The 20852-nt window shown below is 37.8% G+C and overlaps 1 protein-coding gene and 1 pseudogene across 7 annotated transcripts in view; both read right to left on the minus strand.

Moving 5' to 3' along the window:
* Positions 1-20852, minus strand: part of EFCAB5 (EF-hand calcium binding domain 5) — a 190885-nt gene that overhangs the window by 136854 nt on the left and 33179 nt on the right. The window lies entirely within an intron of this gene.
* Positions 15261-16991, minus strand: LOC125151804 (tubulin alpha-1B chain-like; annotated as a pseudogene).

A 20852-nucleotide genomic window follows, 5' to 3' on the forward strand; every position in this document is an offset into this window, starting at 1 on the left:
TCTGGAGCCTGCTTCAGATTCTGTGTCTCCCTCTCTCTCTGCCCCTCCCCTGCTTGCACTCTGTCTCTCTGTCTCCCAAAAATAAATAAATATTTTTTAAAAAAATTTTAATGCAATATGGAGTGGGGCACCTGGGTGGCTTAGTTGGTTAAGTGTCCAACTTTGGCTCAGGTCATCATCTCACGGTTCGTGAGTTTGAGCCCTGCATCCGTCTCTGCACTGACAGGAGACAGCCTGCTTTGGATCTTCTGTCTCCCTCTCTCTCTGCTGCTCCCTCTCTCTGCTGCTGCTGCTGCTGCTGCTGCTCTCTCGCTCTCTCTCTCAAAAATAAATAAACATTTTTTTAAAATCTTTAAATGCAATATGGAGATATTAGACCAAGAGAGTAGAGTAAGAACAGGCACTTACATTCCTTATCTACTAAAATACCTAGAAATGACTAAAAAGTGTGTGTGTGTGTGTGTGTGTGTGTGTGTGTGTGTGTGTGTGATATAAACATGAGAAAACTGTCAATCATGGCAATTATGAAGGGGGTCTTCAGTAGTCAGAACTTTTGAACTTTTCTGAAAAATGTAAGATAGGGAGAATCAGATTGATTGATAAAACTATAGGATTAAAAAAAACAAGAGAAAATCACTGTGAAATTGGGGGGCAACTTTGAGGCACCCCAAGTTTAAAGGATGTGGATATGGGTAGCAGGGGAATCACTGACCATTTGTGTACCTTCATCCCCATTTGAGCTAACCATCAGGCATCAGAGGTGTTCACCCCTGTATTGGGACAAGTGGGTTTGGGCTAGAGAGGCAGGATAATGCCTCTACATAGAGACAAAATGAATTGCTGACAGACTTCACTATTTAAAAATAAACAATAATAGTTTATTTTAAAAAAGAAACTAGGGGTGTCTGGGTGGCTCAGTCCATTAAGCATCTGACTCAGGTCATGATCTTTAAAAAAGAAACTAAATGAACCAAAAAAAAAGAGAAATCACTTGGGAATGAAAGAGAATTACTGTTGCCAACAAAACCATCAATACATTGACTTGAAGATCAGAAAATACTGAACAACTAACGAGCAAACTGGAATGCTAAGCCAAAGCAGATAAAAAAGGCAAAGAGAAAGGAGGATAGATTCAGAACTTTTTTTTTTTTAATTTTTTTTTCAACGTTTTATTTATTTTTGGGACAGAGAGACACAGAGCATGAACGGGGGAGGGGCAGAGAGAGAGGGAGACACAGAATCGGAAACAGGCTCCAGGCTCTGAGCCATCAGCCCAGAGCGTGACGCAGGGCTCGAACTCACGGACCGCGAGATCGTGACCTGGCTGAAGTCGGACGCTTAACCGACTGCGCCACCAAGGCGCCCCATTCAGAACTTTTAATATTCATCTTATACAAGTGTTAAATGGAGTGAGTCAAGAGTATAGAGACAAGGAAATATTCAAAGAGATAATGCAAGAAAATCTTGTAACGCTGAAGAAAGAAACAAATCTTGCACTTTAAAAGGCTTACCAAATGGAATTTCTGTTTGGAATGATGAAAAATTGCTGAAACTAGATAGTAGTGATGATTGTACAACATGTGAATTTACTTAACGACACTGAACTGTACACCCCAACATAGTTTAAATGGTAAATTTTATATTATGTGCATTTTATCACAATTTTTTTAAAGTACCAAATAATCAATGCAAGATACATGATTAAAATACAAAAGTCTTTTGAGGAAGATGCAGTCAGCACTATAGTAAAGCTCTGGACATCTGGCTCCTGCTCCTGACTCACTGCTGTTGACTGTCTCAGAGGAACAAGTTGATCAGGAAATCCACTGCAGCCATGGCTTTTAAAGATGCTGGGAAGACACCCATGGAACCAGAGGTGGCAATTCACCAAATTAGAATACTCTAACAAACCACAGTGTAAAATCTTTGGAGAAGGTATGTGCTGGCTTACTTGATCAGAAGAGCAAAAGTAAAGAATTGCAAAGTGAAAGGACCAGTTCAGATGCCTACCAAAACTTTGAGAATCACTGTAAGAAAAACTCTTTGTGACGAAGGTTCTAAGACTTGGGATCATTTTCAGATGAGGATCCATAAGCAACTCATTGATTTGCACAGGCCTTCTGATATCATTAAACAAATTAGTTCCATCAGTATTGAGCCAGTTGAGGTTGAAGTCACCTTTGCATATGCTTAAATCAACATTTTTAAGAAATTGTTTATCATTTGTTAGATAGATAGATAGACAGATAGATAGATAGATGATAGGGATAGAGATATCCTGGGTACTAGCAATAACTGATTAAAAATATAATTTTTCAAAATTTCTTCTTATAATAGCAACAAAACTTGAAAATATCTAGAGATAAACCTAACAAAAAATGTGTTAAGGCCAATATGAAGAAAACTATAAAAATTTTGGCACTGGAATAAGGATAGGCATAAGTAAATGTAATAGAATTAAAAGTCCAGGGGCGCCTGGGTGGCTCAGTCGGTTGAGTGTCCAACTTTGATTCAGGTCATGATCTCAGAGTTTGTGGGTTCGAGCCCCACATCGGGCTCTGTCCTGACAGCTCAGAGCCTGGAGTCTGCTTTGGATTCTGTGTCTCCCTCTCTCTCTGCCCCTCCCCCACTCATGCTCTGTCTCTCTCTCAAAAATAAACATTAAAAAAAAATTTTTTAAAAGAATTACAAGTCCAGAACTAAACCCATATGTCCATGACCAACTAATTTTCGACAGAGGTGCCAAGGTCATTCAATACGGAAAATTTTTTCTCTTCAGCAAATGATGCCTATAACAACTAGCCATCCACATGGGGAAAAAATTAAGTTGGACCTCTACCTCACATCATATACAAAAATTAACTAGCTATCCCTAACAGACATATAGAGAACATTTTACCCAACAAAGCAGAATTCACATTCTCCTCAAATGCACATGGGATATCCTTCAGATAGACCATATGTTAGGCCATAAAGCAAATCTCAATAAACTTAAAAACACAGATATCACATAAAGCATCTTCTTTGACCAAAGCAGGATGAAGTTAGAAATCAATAACAAAAGAAAACCTGGAAAAATCACAAATCTGTGGTAATTAAAACATACACTCTTAAACACAAATGAGCCAAAGAAGAAATCAGAAGGGAAATAGAGAATTCTTAGAGATGAATGAAAATGAAAACACAACATACCAAAACTTAGAGGATGCAGTGAATGCAATGCTCAAAGGGAAATTTATAGGTGTAAGTGACTACATTAAAAAAAAAAAAACATCAAAATCAATAACCTAACTTTATATCTTATGGGACTGAAAAAAGAAGAGCAAAATAAACTCAGAACTGAAGCAGAAGGAAAGAAATAATAAAGATTAGAGTGGAGATAAACAAAATAGAGAATAGAGAAACAGTAGAGAAAATCAATAAAATCAGAAGTTAGTTCTTTGGAAAGATCAACATAATTGACAAACCTTTAGCTAGACTGGCAAAGAATAAAAGAGACACAAATAACTAAAACAAAAAATGAAATTGGTGCCTGGGTGGCTCAGTCAGGTGAGTGTCCAATTCTTGATTTGGGCTCAGGTCATGATCCCAGGATTGTAGGATCAAGCCCCGTGTCAGACTCTGTGCTGAGCTTGGAGCCTGCTTAAGATTCTCTCTCTCCCTCTCCCTCTGCCCCTCTGTCCCTCTCCCCAACTCATGGGTGCTCTCTCTTCAATAAAATAATTAATTAAGAAATGAAAATGGAAACATTATCACCAATCTCACAGAGATAAAAAGAATAACCTAGAATAAATGGACAAATTCCTTGAAACGCAAAAGTTATCTAAACTGACTCAAAAAGAAATAGAAAATCTCAACATACTTTAGCAAGTAAAGAGATTGAATTAGGAATCAAAACTCTGCCAACAAAGAAAAGGTTTGGACCATATTGCTTCGCCAGTGCAATCAAACATTTAAAGAATTAAAATCAATCCTTACCAAGATCTTCCCAAAGAATTGAAGGGGACAGAATAATTTCTAACTCATTCTATGAGGCCAGCATTATTCTGATACCAAAAGCAGATAAAGACATCACAAGAAAAGTAAATAGAATGAAGGGGGAAGAAAAAACACATAATCATCTCAATTGATGTAGAAAAGGTATTTGACAGAACCCAATACCATTTCATGATTTAAAAATAAGATAATAAAATAAAATAAAATAAAATAAAATAAAATAAACTTCTCAGAAAACTAGGAACAGACGGGAAATTCCTCAAAATAATAAATGATATTTATTTAAAAACCCACAGTTAACATCATACTCAGTGGTGGAAGACTTAATTAAGATCAGGAAAAAGACAAGGATACCCACTTTCACGGCTGCTATTCAACATTGTCCTGGAAGTTCTAGACAGATATATTAGAGAGATATTAAAAGAAAAATAAATTAAAAGGCATCCAAGTCAGAAAGGAAAAAAAACCCTATATTTACAGATGAGATGACCCTATATATAGAATATCTTGAAAAAAAAGCTACTAGAGCTAATAACATGAATTTGGCAAGTTTGCAAGATACAATACCAACACACAAAGTCAGTTGTGTTTCTGTGTTTCTGTGTTTAGGAAAGCAACTCCTTTTTCAGTAGCATCTAAAAGAATTATAGACTTAGGAATAAATCTAACCAAGAGATGGAAGACTTGAATGCTGAAAACTACAAACCATTGCTGGAAAAAATTATAGACATACAGAAATGAAAAGAATCCTGTGTTCATGGATAGGAAGACTTAACATGTAAAGATATAAATACTACTCAAAGGGATCTATAGATTCAATGCAATTTTATCAAAATTCCAATTGTCTCTTTCAAAGAAATGGATAAGTTGGTCCTTGTATTCATATGGAGTTGCAAATGACTCTGAATAGCCAAAAGAGTCTTTAAAAAGAATAAACTTGGAAGATTCACATTACTCAATTTTGAAACATACTACAAAGCTAAAGTAGTTAAAACAGTATGGTAGAGGGGCGCCTGGGTGGCTCAGTAGGTTAAGTGTCCAACTTTGGCTCAGGTCATGATCTCGCAGTTCGTGAGTTAAAGCCCCGTGTCAGGCTCTGTGCTGACAGCTCAGAGCCTGGAGCCCGTTTCAGATTCTGTGTCTCCCTCTCTCTCTCTGACCCTTCCCCGTTCATGCTCTGTCTCTCTCTGTCTCAAAAATAAATAAACGTTAAAAAATTTTTTTAAATAAAAAATAAAAAATAAAACAGTATGGTAGAGGCATAAGGACAGACCTAGACCGGCTGAATTGAATAGGCAGCCCAGAAATAAATCTACATATATATATTTATATATGAAGGTAAATATGTATATGTATATATATTCAATAGGTTCTAAGCCCATTCAATGAGGGAAGAACAGTTTTTCAACAAATGATGCTAGGATAACTGGATATCCCATGCAAAGGAGGTGGAAAGCTGGACCTTTACACCATATACAAAAATGAACACAAATTTAATTAAAGATTTAAATTTAGGAGCTGAAACTATAAAACTGTCAGATGAAAACTTGCAGAAAATCTTTATTACAATGGATTTGACAATGACTTCATGGATAGGACATCAAAAGCATACTAAACAAAAGAAAAAATAGATAAGCTGAACTTCATCAAAATTAGTAACTTTTACCCATCAAAAGATACAATAAGAAAGTTCCTCTTTCTCTGCATCTTTGCCAAAATCTGTTGTTGCCTAAGTTGTTAATGTTAGCCATTCTGACAGGTGTGAGGTGGTTATCTCATTGTGGTTTTCATTTGTATTACCCTGATGATGAGTGATGTTGAGCATGTTTTCATGAGTCTGTTAGCCATCTGGATGTCTTCTTTGGAAAAGTGTCTATTCATGTCTTCTACCCATTTCTTCACTAGATTATTTGCTTTTTGGGTGTTGAGTTTGATAAGTTCTTTATAGATTTTGGATACTAACCCTTTATCTGATATGTCACTTGCAAATATCTTCTCCCATTCCATCGGTTGCCTTTTAGTTTTGCTAATTGTTTCCGTCTCTGTGCAGAAGTTTTTTATCTTGATGAGGTTCCAATAGTTCATTTTTGCTTTTGTTTCTCTTGCCTCTGGAGACATGTCAAGTAAGCAGTTGCTGTGGCCCAGGTCAAAGAAGCTTTTGCCTGTTTTCTCCTCTAGGATTTTGACAGTTTCCTGTCTTATGTTTAGGTCTTTCATCCATTTTGAATTTATTTTTGTGTATGGTGTATGAAAGTGGTACAGATTCATTCTTCTGCATATCGCTGTCCAACACCATTTGCTGAAGAGACTGTCTTTTTTTTCCATTGGATATTCTTTCCTCCTTTGTCAAAGATTAGTTGGCCATAACATTTGTGGGTCCATTTCTGGGTCTCTATTCTGTTCCATTGATCTGAGTGTCTGATTTTGTGCCAGTACCATACTATCTTGATGATTATAGCTCTGTAGTACAGCTTAAAGTCAAGAATTGTGATGCCTCCAGCTTTGGTTTTCTTTTTCAGGATTGCTTTGGCTATTCTGGGTCTTTTCTGGTTCCATACAAATTTTAAGATTGTTTATTCTAGCTCTGTGAAGAATGCTGGTGTTATTTTGATAGAAATTATATTGAATATGTATATTGCTTTGGGTAGCATTGACAGTTTAACAATATTTATTCTTCCAATCTGTAAGCATGGAATATTTTTCCATTTTTTGTGTGTCTTCTTCAATTTCTTTCATGAACTTTCTATAGTTTTCAGTATATAGATTTTTCACTTCTTTGGCTAAGTATCTTCCTATGTATTTTATGGTTTTTGGTGAAATTATAAATGGGATCATTTACAAATCATTCCTTGATTTCTCTTTCTGCTGCTTCATTATTGGTATATAGAAATGCAAATGATTTCTGTACATTGACTTTATATCCCGTAAGTTTGCTGAGTTCATCTATCAGTTCTAGTAGTTTTTTGGCAGAGTCTTTTGGGTTTTCCACGTACAGTTCATGTCATCTGCATAAAGTGAAAGTTTGACTTCCTCCTTGCTGATGTGGATACCTTTTATTTCTTTGAATGGTCTGATTGCTGAGGCTAAGGACTTCCAACACTATGTTGTATAGCAGTGGTGAAAGTGGACATCCTTGTGTTTCTGACCTTAGGGGGAAAGCTCTCAGGTTTTCTCCATTGAGGGTGATATTAGCAGTGGGTCTTTCATATATGGCCTTTATGATCTTGAGGTATGGTCCTTCCATTCCTACTTTCTTAAGGGTTTTTATCAAGAAATGATACTGTATTTTGTCAAATGCTTTTTCTGCAGCTACTGAGAGGATCATGTGAGTCTTGTCCTTTTTTGTGTGTGTGGTGAATAATTCTTTTAATGTATTGTTGGATCCAGTTTGCTAGTATCTTGTTGAGAATTTTTGCATCCATGTTCATCAGGGAAATTGATCCATAGTTCTCCTTTTTAGTGGTCCGTAGTTCTCCGTTTTAGTCTTTGTCTGGTTTTGGAATCAAGGTAATGTGGACCTCATAGAATGAGTTTTGAATGGGAATGCAAGCTGCTGCAGTCAGTCTGGGAAACAGTATGGAGGTTCCTTAAAAAACTAAAAATAGAACTACCCTACAACCCAGCAATTGCACTACTAGGTATTTACCCAAGGGATACAGGTGTGCTGTTTCAAAGGGACACATGAACCCCCATGTTTGTAGCAGCAGTATCAACAATAGCCAAAGTATGGAAAGAGCTCAAATGTCCATCGATGGATGAATGGATAAAGAAGATGTGGTGTATCTATACAATGGAGTATTACTCAACAATCAAAAAGAATGAAATCTTGCCATTTGCAACTACGTGGATGGAACTGGAGGGTATTATGCTAAGTGAAATTAGTCAGAAAAAGACAAAAAGCATATGACTTTATTCATATGAGAACTTTAAGAGACAAAACAGATGAACATAAGGGAAGGTACACAAAAAATAATATAAAAACAGGGAGGGGGGACAAAACAGAAGAGACTCATAAATATGGAGAGCCATATTTACTGGAGGGGGTGTGGGAGGGGGTATGGGCTAAATGGGTAAGGGGCATTAAGGAATCTACTCCTGAAATCATTGTTGCACTATATGCTAATTTGGATGTAAATTTAAAAAAATAAAATAAAAAAAAAAGAATGAGTTTCAAAGTTTTCCTTCCATTTCTACTTTTTGGAACAGTTTCAAAAGAATAGGTGTCAACTCTTCTTTAATGTTTGGTAGAATTCCCCTAGAAAGCCATCTGGCCCTCGACTCTTATGTTTTGGGAGATTTTTGATTACTGATTCATTTTCTTTACTGGTTATGGGTCTGTTCATATGTTCCATATCTTCTTGTTACAGTTTTGGTAGTTGATATGTTGCTAGGAATATGTCCATTTCTTCCAGATTGCCCAATTTGTTGGCATATAATTGGGCATAATATTCTCTTATTATTGTTTGTATTTCTGTAGTGTTGGTTGTGATCTCTCCTTTTTCATTTGTGATTTTATTTATTTGGGTCCTCTTGTTTTTCTTTTTGATCAATATGGCTAGGAGTTTATCAATTTTGTTAATTATTTCAAAGAACCAGCTCCTGGTTTCACTGATCTGTTCTACTGTTGTTGTTGTTGTTGTTTTGTTGTTTTGTTGTTTTAATTTCCAAATCATTGACTTCTGCCCTAATTTTTATTATTTCCCTCCTTCTGCTGGTTTTGGGCTTTATTTTCTGTTCTTTTTCCATTTCCTTAAGGTGTAACATTAGGTTGAGTTTCTGAGACCTTTCTTCCTTCTTTAGGAAGGCCTAGATTGCTATACACTTCCCTCTTATGACCACCTTTGCTGCATCCCAGAGGTTTTGGGCTGTCCTATTTTCATTTTCTCTTTAATTTTTTGGTTAACCTATTCATTCTTCAGTAGGATGTTCTGTAATCTCCAAGTATTCATGGTCTTTCCAGTTTTTTTCTTGTGGTTGATTTTGAATTTCATAGGGTTGTGGTCTGAAAATATGCATGGTATGATCTCAATCTTTTTGTTGGTTTTTTTTTTTCCAACGTTTATTTATTTTTGGGACAGAGAGAGTTTATTTATTTTGGGGGGAGGGGCAGAGAGAGAGGGAGACACAGAATCGGAAACAGGCTCCAGGCTCTGAGCCATCAGCCCAGAGCCTGATGCGGGGTTCGAACTCACGGACCGCGAGATCGTGACCTGGCTGAAGTCGGACGCTTAACCGACTGCGCCACCCACGCGCCCCTGATCTCAATCTTTTTGTACTTGTTAAGGCTGATTTGTGACCCAGTATGTGATCTTTTCTGGAGAATTTTACCTGTGCACTCAGGAAGAATGTGTATTCTGCTGCTTTAGGATGAAATGTTCTGAATATATCTGTTAAGTCCATCCAGTACAGTGTGTCATTCAAAGCCATTGTTTCCTTGCTGCTTTTGTGCTTAGATGACCTGTCCATTGATGTAAGTGGGGTGTTGAAGTCCGCTATTATTATGGTATTATTATTGATGAGTTTCTTCATATTCGTGATTAATTGATTTATATATTTGGGGACCTCAAGTTGGGGGCATAAATATTTATAGTTGTTAGATCTTCTTGGTGGATAGACCCCTTAATTATGATATAATGTCTTTTCATCTATGGTTAGTCTTTATTTTAATATCTAGTGTGTCTGATATAAGAATGGCTACTTTGGCTTTCTTTTGATGTCCTTTAGCATGATAGATGGTTCTCCATCCCCTTGCTTTCAATCTGAAGCCATCGTTAGGTATAAAATGAGTCTCTTGTAAGCAGCATATAGATGGATCTTGTTTTCTTATCCATTCTGATACCCTATGTCTTTTGATTGGAGGGTTTAGTCCATTTAGAGTGAATAGTGAAAGATATGAATTTAGTGCCATTTTGTTGCCTGTAGAGTTAGTGTTTCTGTTGATGTTCTCTGGTCCTTTCTAGTCTTTGTTGCTTTTGGTCTGTTTTGGTTTGTTTTGTCTTTTCTCCACTCAAAGAGTCCCCCTTAAAATTTCTTGCAGGGCTGGTTTAGTGGTCACGAACTCCTTTAGTTTTTGTCTAGGAAACTCTTTATCTCTCCTATTCTGAATGACAGTCTTGCTGGATAAAGAATTCTTGGCTGCATATTTTTCTGATTCAGCATGTCAAATACATTCTGTCACTCTTCTGGCCTGCCAAGTTTCTGTGGATAGGTCTGCTGTGAACCTGATCTGTCTTCCTTTATAGGTTAAGGACTTTTTTCCCCTTGCTGCTTTCATAATTCTTTCCTTGTCTATTTTGTGAATTTGACTGTGATGTGCCTTGTGATGGTTGATTTTTGTTGAATCTAATGGGAGTTCTCTATGCTTCTTGGATTTTGATGTCTGTGTCCTTCCCCAGATTAGGAAAGTTTTCTGCTATAATTTGCTCACATAAACCTTCTGCCCCTTTTTCTCTCTTTTCATGTTCTGGGACTCCTATGATTCAGATGTTATTCCTTTTTAATAAGTACTGAGTTCTCTAAGTTTTGTATAGTGATCTTTCGCCTTTGTTTCCCTCTTTTTTCTGCTTCATTATTCTTCATAATTTTATCTTCTATATCGCTGATTTGCTGCTCTGCTTCATCCTTGCTATCATGGCATCCATTTGAGATTGCATCCCAATTATGGCATTTTTAATTTCATTCTGACTATGGTTTATTTCTTTTATCTCCACAGAAAGGGATTCTATGCTTTTTTCAACCCCAGCTAGTGGTTCTCAATTCTAGTTCAGACATCTTGCTTATATTTGTGTTGATTAAGCCCCTGGCTGTCATATCTTCTTGTTCTGTCTGTGGGGTGAATTCCTTCATTTTGTCATTTTGGAGGAAGAAAAAAATTAAAATTAAAAATTAAAATTAAAAAATAAAAAACAAAACAAAAAATCAAATAAAGGAAGCTAGATCCTAGGTGTATTTTGGTCTGCTTGTTGAAAGATGCTTGATAGAGTAGAGAAAAAAAGGAAGGAAAAGAAAAAATAAAAGTAAGAAAAAATTTACAAATTAAAAAAATTATATAATGAAATAGAATAAATGAAATAAAGAAAATGAAATGGAATTTAAAAATTTTTTAAATAAAGTAAAAAATAAAAATAAAATTTTCTCTTCGTGTATATAAGAAAGAGAAAGAAAGAAAAAAAATAATTTAAGCAAAAACAGAAGCAAAGAAAACGAACAAATAACTGAACCAGCAAACTAATGAAACCCAAATAAAGTTACACCCAGTTTTGCCTAGAACTGAAACTATGAAGCCCTCTATATTCCATACACTAAGCAGGTGAAGTGACTTGTGTTGGTCTTGTGGGGAGTGTGCTTAGAGGGCACAGTTGAGAGGGGCTTGGTGTAATGGCTCCATTCTCCCCTAGGTGGCGCTGCTTAGCTTACCTGGGTGGATCAGTGTGGTGTGCATGAGTGTGCCTGCAGTAGAGGTGGAAATGGCTTCACCCTGCCCTCTGTTTTGGAGCAGGAACTTCTCGCTCTCACCAACCGGTGCACCCCTCCTTCTCTCAGGCCCCCATCCATTCCCCACCTCTACTTTGTCCATGTCCAAGCTGTCCACCTTCCAGGTGACACCTCCCTCCAGAGTTTTATTTCAGATGGGGGAGTGTTTCAAAACCCCACACTTCAGAGACCCCTGTGGCTTGGACATGAGCCAACTCTTTGGGGGGAGTGTATCACTGAGTAATGCCTGGGTTTGCCCCCAGAAAACTTTCATGTAATCACACAGTAGCAGAGTTTCAGAGATTATGGCAGATATCAGCACACGGCCAGTGCCAGGCTTCACCACACTCTGCCATCTTTGTCCCAATACCAGCAAATGTGGCTGTTCTCCAGGGTCTGCTGGACCTTTGCCTGTGGGGAGGCCGTGTGGCCTCTACCAAATGTACTCCAAGCAGGGGGACCACTTCTCTCCATGTGGCATGTGGACCCCTCAGACCACACTGCCTGCTCCTGGGAATTTGCCCTAGTTCCTCACCAGAGCACCACCAGGCACTGAGCTCTGAACCTTCAGACTCTGTGCTCCACTGTTTATAGAATCCAGGTGGTATTGAAACCCTCTCCTTTCTTCCCAGCAATGGTTTTGCAGACAGATTTCCTGTTCAGTCCCCTGTGAGTGTTTTCACTCTTTCTCTCCAGCTACTTTCAGGGAAGTGCTTTTCTTGTGCTATCCCTACGGGTGCACTCTCCCCCTTTCTCTTCCTCTGTCCTCTCTCCGCAAAAATAGCTCCTTACCTTCCTCGGCTTTTGTCTCCCCCAGTTTACCTCTCCTCACCGCATACCTGCTGAGTTCTGTGGCTCAAGTTATGTATATTGTTGTGTTAATCCTCAGATCAATTTCCTAGGTGTTCAAAATGGTTTGGTGCTGATCTAGCTGCACTTCAGGGATAAGACAAGCTCAGGGTCTCCATGCTGCTCTGTCATCTTAACTCCTCTCCTTTGCCCAATAACCACTTTTAAAGTGCCCTTTAATATTTGCAAATGACATATCGGACAAAGGGCTAGTATCCAAAATCTATAAAGAGCTCACCAAACTCCACACCCGAAAAACAAAGAACCCAGTGAAGAAATGGGCAGAAAACATGAATAGACACTTCTCTAAAGAAGACATCCGGATGGCCAACAGGCACATGAAAAGATGCTCAACATCGCTCCTCATCAGGGAAATACAAATCAAAACCACACTCAGATATCACCTCACGCCAGTCAGAGTGGCCAAAATGAACAAATCAGGAGACTATAGATGCTGGAGAGGCTGTGGAGAAACGGGAACCCTCTTGCACTGTTGGTGGGAATGCAAACTGGTGCAGCCACTCTGGAAAACAGTGTGGAGGTTCCTCAGAAAATTAAAAATAGACCTACCCTATGACCCAGCAATAGCACTGCTAGGAATTTACCCAAGGGATACAGGAGTACTGATGCATAGGGGCACTTGTACCCCAATGTTTATAGCAGCACTCTCAACAATAGCCAAATTATGGAAAGAGCTGAAATGTCCATCAACTGATGAATGGATAAAGAAATTGTGGTTTATATACAAAGTGGAGTACTACATGGCAATGAGAAAGAACGAAATATGGCCCTTTGTAGCAACGTGGATGGAACTGGAGAGTGTGATGCTAAGTGAAATAAGCCATACAGAGAAAGACAGATATCATATGTTTTCACTCTTATGTGGATCCTGAGAAACTTAAAGAAACCCATGGGGGAGGGGAAGGAAAAAAAAAAAAGAGGTTAGAGTAGGAGAGAGCCAAAGCATAAGAGACTCTTAAAAACTGAGAACAAACTGAGGGTTGATGGGGGGTGGGAGGGAGGGAGGGGAGGGTGGGTGATGGGTATTGAGGAGGGCACCTTTTGGGATGAGCACTGGGTGTTGTATGGAAACCAATTTGACAATAAATTTCATATATTGAAAAAAAATAAAGTGCCCTTTAACCACTTTTATCCATATTGCATGGCAGTAGTTGTTATTCGTTGATGCATGTATTTTACTGTATGAATATACCATAATTTTTAAATTCATTCTACTAATGATGGACATTTTAATAGTTTCCATATTTGACTAGAACAAAAAGTTGCCATAATCATTCTCTACATGTCATTTGGTAGACATATAGATTCACTTCTCTAGGAGTATAAATGCTGATCATGGGGTACATTCAGCTTTATAAATAGTGCCAAACAGTTTTCTGAAATTGTACCAGTTTAGATTCCCAACAGCAATGTACGAAAATTCCTGTATTCCATATCTTTGCCAACATTTGGCATTGTCTGTTTTTTAAGTTATTCTGCTGAACACATAATTTTATCTTGTGATTTTAATCTGCATTTTCCTGGTAAGTCACAAACTGGAACACATTTTCCTCTATCTATAGGCTATTTGAATGTTCTCTTAAATGAAGTATCTGTTTATATCTATTGTCCACTTTTCTGTTGGGTTGTCTGTCTTATTGATTTGTAGGAGTTTTCTATACAGTCAGATGAAAACCTTTGATGAACAAAGGTATTGTAAATAACTTTTCTCATACCTTGCTTGCCTTTTCACTCTCTCAATGGTGTTTTCTGATGAACAGGAGTTCTTAATTTTAATGTCTACTTCTGAATTTTTTTTATCATTGGTATTTTTTGCATTTTGCTTAAGAAATCTTTGCCTACTCCCAAATCATGAGAATATTCTCCAGTGTATTTTTCTAAAATGATTTATTGTTTTATCATTCACATTTAGATCTAAAATACACGTATAATTTATTTTTGTGTGTCAGGTAAGGTAGGACTCAAAATACATGTTTTCCATTTGGCATCGTTATTGAGAACACCTCCTGTTTTCAATACAGGACTTTCAATTGGACTATTCTGTTCTACTGGCTTGTCCATCCTTGTGCCATTATCATGCCATCCTAATTTTTGTAATTCTCTTACAAATCTTGATATTTGCTGTTATAAATCCTTCCACTTTGTTCTTCAAGATTTCCTTGGCTTTTCTGGATCTTCTGCATTTCCACATACATTTTAGAATCAACTTGTCAATTTATACACACACAGACATATACAGAGAGCCCTGCAGAAATTTTGATTAGAATCACATTGAATTTAGAGGTCAGTTGAGGGATAACTACTATCTTAACAATGTGTATTAAATCTTGTAATTCATGAGTAAGGTGTGTATATTCATTTATTTGAACATAGTTAATTTCTTTTGGCAAAGCTTAATAGTTTCAGTATAGAGGTTTTGCTCATTTTTGGTTAGATTTATTTCTAGATAGTTAATGTTTCTGATGCTATTAAAATGGTATTTAAAAGTTTTTATTTTCTAATTATTTGTTGCTAATATATATAGAAATATACTTTTTTTTTTTTGAGAGAGAGCAAGCGTGTGCATGTGTGCAGGTGGGGGAGGGGCAGAGAGAGAGGGAGAGAGACAATCTTAAGCAGGCTCCATGCCCTGCATGAAGCCCAACACGAGGCTTGATCTCATGACTGTGAAATCATGACCTGAGCCAAAATCCAGAGTTGGACACTTAACCACCTGGGCCACCCAGGAACCCCTTTGTTTTCTTTCTTAAAGCCTTTACTTTGAGACATGATGGAAAAATCTCACAGGTACACATAGAAAAGTAAGACATGATCACAGTGAAAAGTGAAGACAATCTAACCAGAAACCTTTAATGCTTGTCAGTGAATGTTGAATCTAAAGTTCTGAGTGTGACATGTTATGGGACTGAAAGGAATGGTAATTAGCTTTCCTCTCCTTCTTCTTTACCCTCTCCTACAAAAAAATCCACACCAACCAGGGCACCTGGATGGTTCAGATTATTAAACATCTGACTCTTGATCTCAGCTCAAGTCTTGATCTTAAGGCCATGAATTCAAGCCCCATATTGGGCTCTGTGCTAGGCATGAAGCTTACTTAAAAAAAAAAAAAAAAAGAAGAAGAATCCACACCAACTTTCTCATAATCTTTCTCAAGAGTGCACCCATGTCTTCATGGGCCTCAGAAAACTCTCCTTCCTCCAAACCCTCACCCACATATCAGTAAACAAGGCATTCCTGACATACATTAGGTCAAACTTGTGGTTCAGGTGAGCCCAGGTTTTAGCAATGGCTGTGGTGTTCAGCATGCATACAGGTCACTGTACTTTGGCCAGGTCTCCACCAGGTACCATAGTGGGAGGCTGGTAATGAATACCAACTTTGAAGCCAGTGGCGCACCAATCCACAAGATGGATGCTACACTTAGTCTTGATGGTGGCAATGGCAGCATTGACATCTTGGGCAATCATAGGCAGGAAGCCATATATTTGCCATGGGGAGGGTCACATTTCACCATCTGGTTGGCTGGCTCAGAGCATGCCTCGGTGATCTCTGCTACAGAAAGCTGTTCATGGTAGGATATCTCAGCAGAGATGACAGGGGCATATGTGGCCAGAGGGAAGTGGGTACAGAGATAGGGCACCAGGTTGGTCTGGAATTCTGTTAGATTAGCATTCAGGGCTCCATCAAATCTGAGGGAAGCAGGGGCGCCTGGGTGGCGCAGTCGGTTAAGCATCCGACTTCAGCCAGGTCACGATCTCGCGGTCCATGAGTTCGAGCCCCGCGTCAGGCTCTGGGCTGATGGCTCGGAGCCTGGAGCCTGTTTCCGATTCTGTGTCTCCCTCTCTCTCTGCCCCTCCCCCGTTCATGCTCTGTCTCTCTCTGTCCCAAAAATAAATAAAAAAACGTTGAAAAAAAATTTTTTTTAAATTAAAAAAAAAAAAAAATCTGAGGGAAGCAGTGATGGAAGACCAATCTGGCTAATAAGGTGGTTAAGGTTAGTGTAGGTTGGGTGACAGATGTCATAGATGTCCTTGATGTCTACCATGAATGCACAGTCAGAATGCTCCAGGGTGGTACGGGTAGTAATGATACAGTTGTAGGGCTCAATTGCATCTGTGAAAACCTGGGGGGACTGGGTAAATGGAGAACTCCAGCTTAGAATTCTTGTCATAATCGACAGAGAGACATTCCATCAGTATGGAGGTGAACCCAGACAAGTACCACCTCCAAAGCTGTGGAAAACCAAGAAGCCTTGAAGACCTGTGTGCACTGGCCAGCCAGTTTCTGAATTTGGTCCAAGGCAAGGCCAATGATCTGTTTGCCAGTGGTGTAGTGCCCTCAGGCATAGTTATTGGCAGCATCTTCCTTGCCTGTGATGAGTTGCTCAGGGTGGAAGAGCTGGCAGTAGGTGCCAGTGTGAACTTCATCAATGACTGTGGGTTCCAGTCTACAAACATTGTCCTGGGCACATGCTTGCCAGCACCTGTCTCACTGAAGAAGGTGATGAAGGAGTCATCTTCTCCCCCAATGGTCTTGTCACTTGGCATCTGGCCATCGGGCTGAATGCCATGTTTCAGGCGATACAGCTCCCAGCAGGCATTGCCAATCTGGACACCAGTCTGGTCAATGTGGATGGAGATGCACTCATGCATGGTGGCTATCAGTAGAAGGTGATGGCAACAGGAGCAGACAATGGGTCCCAGTTACCATCCCCAATAAACTAAGAATCAAGATAAGCAAAACATTCATAATTGTTTTTTGTGTGTGTTGTGTATTGACTTTGTATGTAGAAACCTTGCTAAATTTATATAAATTGCCTTATTGAATTATGTCATCTGCAAAAAAAGAGATATTTCCACTTTATTCTTTACAATCTTTATAACTTTTACTTCCTTTATTTGCCTTATTGCACTAGCTAAAACCATGGATTTTTTAGGAAAAAATCTGTTTCTAACACACTTTAGAAATTAAAACATATTAATGCAAGGACTCTGTGTTAGTTACTACTGATCTCCTAGTGGTTAGAACAGTGTCAGAAACATACTAAGAACTCAAATACTTGATAAATGAATAAATGTGTTAAAAAATATTATGGGCATTTGAATCAGAGATACCAGTTTCAAATTCTACCTCTAACATTTCCTAGCCCTGTGATTTAGAACAAATTATTCAATTTAGACTCAGTTTCTACTTCTGTGAAATGGAAACAAGTATACTTTGCAGGATAGTCACAACGAGAAAATTATGTACATATATGAAATTATATATACTAAAAAATCTATACTTATTATTATTATTATTATTATTATTATTATTATTATTGGATGAGCTCACACAGAGAGAATGTCTAGAGTGAGAAGAGGACCAAGAAAGGTATCTTATGCAACATTTTTAAGGTGGAAAAGGAACACTTATACAGGAGTCTGAAAGTCTGAGAGTGGGAGAAAAATAGGATAGGTTAAAATCACAGAAGCCATAAGAAGAGTTTCAAGAAGGATGTATTACTAAATATTGTTTTGTTTTTAATTTAAGTAGGCTTCATGCCCAGCATGGAGACCAATGTGGGGCTTGAACTAATGACGCTGAGATCAAGACCTGAGCTGAGATCAACAGGACGCACGGCGAGCCCGGAGTCCTCCTATGCTGCCATCCTCCCTCTATCCTAGACCTGAGCTGAGATCAAGAGTCGGACTCAACTGATTGAGCCACCCAGGTGCCCCCAAAAGGATGTATTATTAAAGACCCTTTCAATTTCAAGCAATAGAAATCCATCTTACATAACTTAAATTAAAAATGGAATGTATTAGCTTCTATAGCTGGAAAATCCAGGAATATGACTGTTCTCAGGCATAGCTGAAATCCACTTCTAATTTCTAATTTGCTCTACTGAATTAATTTTTAGGCAGGTTGTCCTCACATGTTGTTAAAAATGATCAACAGCAGCTTTAGATTTGCATAATCTTTATAATCATTGACTTAAAAAATCTGCCATTAAAATTCCAGTGCTAAAAATCTGGGAAAAGTTTTACTTGGTATAACTTATATGCCTATTTCTGAACCATCCACAGCATTGAAGGGGTAGTAAGTATTCTGATTGATCAGGTTTGGATTACCACCCATCCCTGGAAATAAAGGGGTGGAGTCAGCCCCATCTAAGCCAAAGGGATTAAGAAGGACAGGATGATAGTTTCCCAAAGAGACATTGGACAGACAAAAAAAATTATCACTGCAGAGTGGCCAACAGTGTCAAATACTGCAGAAAAATCAAATGATATAAGAAGTAGAAAATATACTGGGGTGCCTGGGTGGCTCAGTTGGTTGAGCGACCAACTCTTGATTTAGGCTCAGGTCATGCTCTCGCAGTTGGTGAGTTCGAGCCCTCCATCGGGCTCTGCACTGACATCGCAGAGCCTGCTTGGGATTCTCTCTCTCCTCTCTTTCTGCTGCTTCACCCCTGCTCTCTCTTTCTCTCTCTCTCAAGACAGATAAATAAACATTTAAAGAAAAGAAGTAGAAAGTATACATTGGATTTAGCATCAGGTTGTTCTTCACTGACCTTAGAGAGGGCAATTTCTGTGATAAGAATGGAACCAGGACTTCAGTGGGTTGAGGAGGGACTTGGGGGTGAAGTGTAGACTAAAAAAGTGGACAATTATTTCAAGGAATCGGACTGTGAAGAGAAGGATTTTCTTTAAAGGTGGGATAGTCTTGACTATATAGAGAGAGTGAAAGAAAGGAGCCAACGTAGAAAGGAAAACAGAAGCTACAGACGGGAGATTAGATAATGGTCCTTAGGGTCTGAGGAGATAAGAGAGATTGAGGTCAAGAATATAGAGTAAATTTGGATGAGGTGTTTCCTACACTATACTGAGGACATTCCCTCTAATAGCCTCTATTTTTTGTGGAATAAAATAAATATTGCTAAAACCAACAAATGGTGGGATCATAGGTTTGTGCATGATAAAAGTTTGAAATAATTTTTGTGGAAGTGGAAAGGAGCAGAAAACAAACACCTAAATGGATTTCCAAGTAATACAGAATGTCCATCTGAGATGGAAGACTATATCTTTATTGGTGTCAGGACATAGAATTGTACGACTTTTTCCTAGCATTAACTGGCTAGCTGGGCTCTGGGTTTCCAGGACCTAGCTAGCTCAGGCTCTGAACAATAAGCTATCAGATGGTTTGTTTGGTTTTTGTTTTGTTTTGCTTTGCTTTGTTTTGTTTTGTTTTGTTTTGTTTTGTTTTGTTTTGTTTATGGATGCCGAGGTGACTGGAATGAAAAAGTTAATGGGAATCTTAAGTTTTTTTCTGACATGGTCATGGAGATGAAGTTATTTCAGGCCTTTTCAAACATTATCCACTAGTCAGTTTGCTTCTGTGTGCTGGAAAAGAATATTAGTGCCCAGCTGAACCACAATAGGATCAGGGCCATTTATTGTTAAAGTCTTTTGTTTTTGATGCAGGACAAAAGAAGAAATAAATATGAAAATTATTTTTATACTCATTATTTTTAAGATAATCAGAAAGTAGTTACTGATTCATGCCTCAATCATTAATAACTCTCAATAAATATTAGTAGTGCAATAAAAGGGCAAGAGACCAGAACCTCCATAACATAGAGCAGTGTTTTTTTATCTTAATATTAAATATTTAAGACCTATAAGTATAATGATATAATAAGTAGACATATATCTACTCTTAACTTAAGAAAAAAATTACCTAAAAAAAGAAAAAGAAAAAAATTACCTAAATATTAAAGCCTCCCATATCCCCCTACTTTGATAGAAACTCTATTCTGAATTTCATATTTATCATTTCTCTGCAATTGTTTATATTGTATCTAAACAATATAATATTGTTCTTCTTGTTTTTAAACCTTATAAAAATTATTTCATACCATGTGTTTTCTGCAACTTTTTAATACTTAATATTATGTTTGTAAATTCATCTGGAAATTCATCATTCAGTGCAACTCTAGTTCATTGATTTTTTTAAGGTTTTATTTTAATTCCAGTTAGTTAACATACAGTGTTACATTAGTTTTAGGTGTACAATATAGTGATTCAACTATTCCATACATCACCTGGTGCTCATCATGGCAAGTGCACTCCTTAATCTCCATCACCTGTTTAACCCCATCATCCCACCCTTTCCTCATCTGTTTTGTTTCTTAAATTCCTCATGAGTGAACATATGTATTTATCTTTCTCTGGCTTCTGTCACTAATAAGTGAAATACAGTATTCACTTATTATATCCCCTTATATTAATAAGTATTATAATAATACACTCTAGTTCCATCCATGTTGTTGCAAATGGAAAGATTTCATTATTTTTTACCACTGAAGAATATTTCATTGTATACTGATAACACATCTTCTCTATCCATTCACCTGTCGATGGACACCTAGGCTGCTTCCATAGTTTGGCTGCTGTAAATAATGATGCACACGTTCATGTATCCCTTTGAATCATTGTTTTTTTATTCAGGGTAAATACCCAGCACTGCTA

The sequence above is a fragment of the Prionailurus viverrinus genome, chromosome E1 (genome assembly GCF_022837055.1).
Source record: "Prionailurus viverrinus isolate Anna chromosome E1, UM_Priviv_1.0, whole genome shotgun sequence".
In the NCBI taxonomy this organism is placed as follows: domain Eukaryota; kingdom Metazoa; phylum Chordata; class Mammalia; order Carnivora; family Felidae; genus Prionailurus; species Prionailurus viverrinus.